Raw genomic sequence first — 6732 nt, 5'->3', positions numbered from 1 at the left:
AAATGATTATTTCGATGAGTTACAAACGGAATGACGAACTTAATACACCCTCCATACTTTTTTGGTGGAGGGTATAAAAATTAAATTTTGATGAAACTTTTTTATACCTTCCACCAAAAAAAGTATGGAGGGTATATTAAGTTCGTCATTCCGTTTGTAATTCATCGAAATAATCATTTTAGGCTCATTTTTGGCTTAACGGGTTTGTTAGTAAGCAAAATTGACGCTTATGGAGTGAGACCAATCCACAAGAGACCCTACAGACTCCATTACATCCAGAAAAATGCACCGAATGGTGCGGTTTTCACGCTGGTGGCATCATCGGACCTTATTTCTTCAAAAATGAGGTCGGAGCTCGCGTTACGGTCAATGGAGATCGTTACCGCACCATGATCAATGATTTTTTGTTTGAAAATATGGATGACATTGATCCGAAAAAGATATGGTTTTAACAGAATTGCGCTACGTGTCATACGGCGTGTCATACCGCGAACGAAACCATCGACTTATTGGAATCAAAATTTGGCGATAAGTTGATTTCGAGTAGTGGACCTGTCAATTGGCCTCCAAGGTCGTGCGATTTGACACCTCTCGATTATTTCCTGTGAGGCTACGTGAAGTCACTGGTTTATGCTGATAAACCAGCAACAATTGACGCCTTGGAGGCCGGCATTGTTCGTGTTATTCGTGACATACGGCCAACAGTGCTCAAAAAGTGGCCAAAAATTGGAAGTCCAGAATGCACATCGGCAAGAACAGCCGTATGCCCGAAATCATTTTCAAATGTTAATGTCACGTATTGATCTTTCGAATAAAAAAAAATTGATTAAAAATTAATTTTTTGTGTTATTTGTTATACCCTCCACCAAAAAAAGTAAAAGTAAAGTAGTATATTAAGTTCGTCATTCAGTTTGTAACTCATCGAAATAATCATTTTAGACCCAACAAAGTATATATATTCTTGATCACGCTACAGTCTAAACGTATTAAGATAGGAAGCTAAAATTTTGCATAGATCTCTCTTTTGTCTGCAGGCAGGTCAAGTTCGAAGAGGGGCTATATCGGTCCACGATATCGTATAGCCCCCATATAACGGTACCCCCGATATTCGGTATTTTGATGATGTTAGCCACATTTTTCAATGGAATTGTCTGAAAATCTACACAAGTAGTTCCTTGTGGGTACTTTATACCTCGGCAGAGAATTATCTATATAGGTCCACAGTATCGCATAGCCCCCATATAACTGTACCCCCACGGTATTCGATATTTTGATGATTTTAGCCACATTTTTCAATGGAATTGTCTGAAAATCCACAAAAGGAGTCTCTTGTGGTCATTTTACCCCCTCAAAAGGAATTGTCTACATAGGTCCCCGATATCGTATATCCCCCATATAACGGCACCCCCGATATTCGGTATTTTGATGATGTTAGCCACATTTTTCAATGGAATTGTCTGAAAATCCACACAAGTAGTTCCTTGTGGGTACTTTATACCACGACAGAGAATTATCTATATAGGTCCACAATATCGTATAGCCCCCATATAACGGTACCCCCACGATATTCGGTATTTTGATTATTTTAGCCACATTTTTCAATGGAATTGTCTGAAAATCCACACAAAGAATTCCTTGTGAGTACTTTACACGCAGACATAGATTTGTCTTTATAGGTCCACAATATCGAATATCCCCCCATATATCGGCACCTTCCTATATTAGATATTTTAAAGATTTTAAAGAATTTTTAATGGATTTTATTTTTTTCTAATTCGTTCCAAATTGTGGAGGGTATTCAAAGTTCGGCCCGGCCGAACTTACTGCTTTTTTACTTGTTACAATTTCAAGTTCTATCGGGCTTAAAAACACCATTTACAATACCTCCCGCACATTTTAACATTTTCCAAAAATTGTCACATATCTGATATAAAGTGAAGGAACTAATCGAAATTGTCCACATCTGGCACGTTGTAATATTAATATCACACTTAGGTCAGATACAGGATGGGCAACATTGGCTCACTCCTTTGGATCCCTCCCCGTTAAGGGTCAAAACTTAGAGTTTTGGTAACGCAAGTCAAAATATATTTAAATAAATGAACATTGGCTGAGGGTACACATCTATCGGTAAGATAGACTGATACATTTTTAACTTCCTTTACTTTTTTTTTGTAATATTTTTTTACTGAATTATTATATTCGAAAAAAGTTTTCATCTGATAGTTTTCAAAAACAGATTTCTTACAATATTTTACAAACATTTTACTGGGATCAAAAGAGTTTTTTATATAATTCAGATCCCACAAACCTTTTTTGTTAAGTTAAAAAACCAACTACAACTTCCTTATTAATATGACGCTTTGTTTGTTTCATCCTCCCAATTTGAATCCAATCAACTTTTTTGTTACTCTCGAAATATTTAAGAAGCGATTTAATGGGTAAATTGTATTCACTGGAAATCGGATATATTCTCAAAAAATCAAAATGTTTTCAGATGTAACAACTGTTAAATTTATAAAGTGTCACAGTAAAATATAAATTAAATAATAACAAATAAACATAAAAATACAGTGGCAGCAGTATAAGCAATTCCCGCTCCGCAGAAATAAACCAAAACAAAAAGCAGAACTTTGGCAATATTTATGAACCTTGACCAGAAAAAAGCAGATTTACAGACTACAAGTGGATACAATTTAAAAAAATAAAATAACAAAAGTAACACAATTCGACAAACACAGGCACACCAGTTCCAATGGATGGACGGACGCATGGATATGTATGGGTATGTGTGTATGCGAGGAGAGACAAACACATTTGCCCAAGTTTCTCGCAACTGATTCACATCGTATTGCAACGCCGGAGAGCGGAGAAGTGAAAAAAAAAAATCCAACAAAACTCATCCACAAATGGTAAAATTCAATGTAAATCCTTTTTTTTCATTTCCACACACTTACCCTCACACACATGTAAATCGGCAAATAGTTTTCAGCTCTTCCCCAGCGCCTCCATCCTCATTTGGAAAAAGGGCTAAAACGGGCCACTCGAACACTGTTTGCTTTGCATGGCAGGCCCAGTAGTAATGTTTGCTCCATCGAAGGCAGGCTGGGCCTGATGGAACAAGAAACTGGAAAAAAAAACACAAATGGAGAAAAGCTTCCACAACGGCCATAAAAAATGATAAACAACTGTTGTTGGCCAAGTTGAAAAAAGAGAAGAAGAAGAAACACACACAACCACACGCTCATACCCGGCGAAGCGATGTTCATGTTAAAACGCATGTGAAAATCATATGAAAAAGGCCAATATGGATTTTTATGATACTCCTCTTCATGAGTAGGTTTATAACCGCTACTAACCGAGAATATCGGTGAGACTGTGTGTGTGTGTGTTTTAGGGACAACTCTCAGTGTGTAAGTATGTGTGTGCGATTGTGTGTTAAAGTGGTTTGGAAAAAAATAATGTTTCGCACTTCCGTTTCCGTTTAGAGCCAATACACATGAGCACTTCTACTGCTGATGTCGCTGCTTCTACTGCCATTGTTGTTGTTTTTACTGTTGTCGTCGTCGTTGCAAACCGCTTCTGCTGCTCCTGAATATATGAGTTTAGTGATATTCCTATAATTTTTTGTAACTAATATTGCACAATCGGTAAGCTTTGCCGTACTAACGGACAATATAACACTCGTGAGGAGTGGACCGTAATTATTGTATCAAAAGAAACGAGATAGACCCATAGTTACTCTGAAGATCTTCATAGAATCACTTTCTGATTCTATGTTCTGAACAAATTGTAGGTCGCATTTATTATCCGATTGATATGAAATTTTCCAAACAATATTTGTTTGGCCCAAGGACGAATCATGTTCAACCGATTTCAGCCAATATCACTAAATAGTCCGAATTGCCTGAATTTTGGCACATGCAACCGAATTCAGTCTAGAAGCAAGTGCATCAAATTTGGAGAAAATCAGTAGCTCCCATATATATGTTTCATCCGATTTGCTGTTTAAACACCCCCCCCCCCCCCCACCCACATGCACTCCACAAGAATTATATTTGGTACCGGGCATCAGATACTGCGTATGCCAAATTTTAACGAGATCGGATCAGATTAGGATATAGCTCTCATATATATCTTTATCCGATTTCAGATTTTATGTGCACCTAATGGCTAATATCAGCCAAAATGGACTGAATTTGGCAATTCCAATTGAATTCATCTTAGAAACAAGTACTTTAGATTTGGTGGAAATCGGTTTGGATATAGATGTAGCTCCTATATATATATTTTATCCGATTTGGTGTTAAAGTTCCGCACATACCTAATATGCGCTCCTCATCGATGATATTTGATACCAGACATCAGATACTGCTCGAAAATACCTCCGCTCGGTTCACCCGAATCGAAATCGTACCAAGTTTTTGTACAATTTAGTACTTTTTGTGCACATAAGTAAAAACTTTGAAAACTACCTCAAATGTCCCAATATCAGGATTCCATGTCCCAATATTAAAATTCGATTCCATCCGTTCCTCCAAATTCGAATTGTACCAAATGTAGGACCGTTTAGCACTTTTCGTATACTGATAAGACAATTCCAAAACAGCCTTCATAATCCGAACCTTTTACATGATGCGAAATGGTATCAAGTCCATTTTTGTACTTTTGGTACACTTATAGTGCCGATTTCCAAAAGCCCTTTGGTACAGTGACCCAAAAACCCTTTGGTCATCAGTGACCCTCAATTCGAAATGTAAGAGTTCAAGCTCTACTGGTTCTTCAAATACAATGGTACCTTTTACCTTTTAGTACTTTTTGCAACGTTCTAGTACGAGTTTCCAAAAACACAGCCTTATCTGACACCTTCGGACCAAGAGTCCGATTCATTTCAAGATTCTAGCTTCAGCCGTTTCGTCTGGGCGTTGAAGAATCGTTAACTCAGTCAGTCAATTACTTTACTCTCTTATTAATATAGATATGAGGAATATTCAAAAATATTACGAATTGTATATTTGCTAAGAAAGTGTTATTTTATCCATGAATCTATCTTCTAATACCCCAAATATAATCAACATCAGATATAACGCACTTATGTCAGAGTCATTACACCCTGGATATGTTCGCCACATTCATACATTGATCATCATAAAATTATTTTTCGCTAAAATAATGTCCACCTGTTAAAATCCCGATAGATCTCACACTATTCAACGAAATTTGAAATATTCGACAGGAATTGATGTGAATCGAAAAAAATTGTCATCTACCCCATTGTGCATAACCCAATTCACCAATGAGTTATATATTGGCGGAGATGATAAAAAATGTATGGCGACACGATGACGTGAAGTTGGTTTGGTAAATCAAATCCGCACACATACACACATACATACACCAGAGGGAGAGCGGTTAGTTTGGTTGGTGGTGCAGACATTGAAAATCTTTCGTTAGCTGTTCAATGAAATCGACTTTTTTAATTTGTAACATTTTGTGTAGTGAAACTTTTAAAATATTCAAAATATGTGCATTTTTATTTTAAATAAAATCAGTAAAATATGAAGATTTTAAAAATGTTCATCTTAATCCCGAAGACAGATTAAGGCAATAGAGGTCTTTGGGAATGGTATATATCAGATGCACTCTTGTGAGTTTAACGATTTAATAATCGTGAATCGCGTCAAATGGTAAGGTGGTTTACAAATTCTTCTATGTAAGATTTCGGGAAAATATGAACTACATCAGTGGACTCCGTCTAACAGCTTTGTTCTATGGTGATACCGCCAGACTCATGACTGAATAGAGGTTATATAGACAAAATGCGTTTCATTCCGTATTTGTTCAGTTTGACCAAATTTTTAATTCAAAACTTCATACATCGTACTAAATTTTCAGACCTTCAAGGCTTTGTATATTATTATTCTGAAATAATAATAGGAAAATGTTTACCTTTTTACCAAAAAGTCTTCAAAATCTTTAATTTTGAAACTTATCAACATTTCGGTCCAAAACTATTTCAACGTCTCCATATGTATGCCTTAGAAACCAACAGTGACCTCAATATCAATTTCAGATTTATCCCTTCACCCAATACCAAATTAAGTAACATTTATTAAGCATATCCAAAAGAATCTACATCTTAAATTCCAAGAGTGATATAAAGTACTCATTTTCAATACCACCACCAGATACCCACAGAGACCTCAATCTCAGGATTCCAGTTCTATACATTAATCCAATACCAAGTGTAGTATCATTTAAAACTTTTCATATAATTTTAGTACTCATTTGCAAAACGGTTGCATATCTCAATCCTAGACACCAACAGTCATCGCAATATAAAATGTCAAGGTTTCAGCTCTATCCCTTCCTCCAATACCAAATGTAGTACATTTCGTGGAATTATAGCACACTTTTCCAAAACTACCTCCATATCTCAATTCCAGATACCAACAGAGGCATCAATATCAATTTTCGGGATTCCAGCTAAGTGAATGTAATCAATACCAAATTTAGTAACATTAAATACCTATCGCATAATTTTAGTACTTATCTGCAAAACCGTTCTATATCTCAGTCCTAGACCGCAACAGTCATCGCAATATAAAATGTCAAGGTTTCAACTCTATCACTTTACCCAATATCATATATAGTACCATTTAGTACATTTCATAAAATATAGTACGAATGTCCAAACTCATCTTCAAATCTCAACCTCAGATACCAACAGTT

Source organism: Musca domestica, unplaced genomic scaffold (genome assembly GCF_030504385.1).
Source record: "Musca domestica strain aabys unplaced genomic scaffold, Musca_domestica.polishedcontigs.V.1.1 31, whole genome shotgun sequence".
NCBI lineage: Eukaryota > Metazoa > Arthropoda > Insecta > Diptera > Muscidae > Musca > Musca domestica.
The sequence above is the reverse complement of the archived record's forward strand: the minus strand, read 5'-3'. Positions refer to the sequence as shown.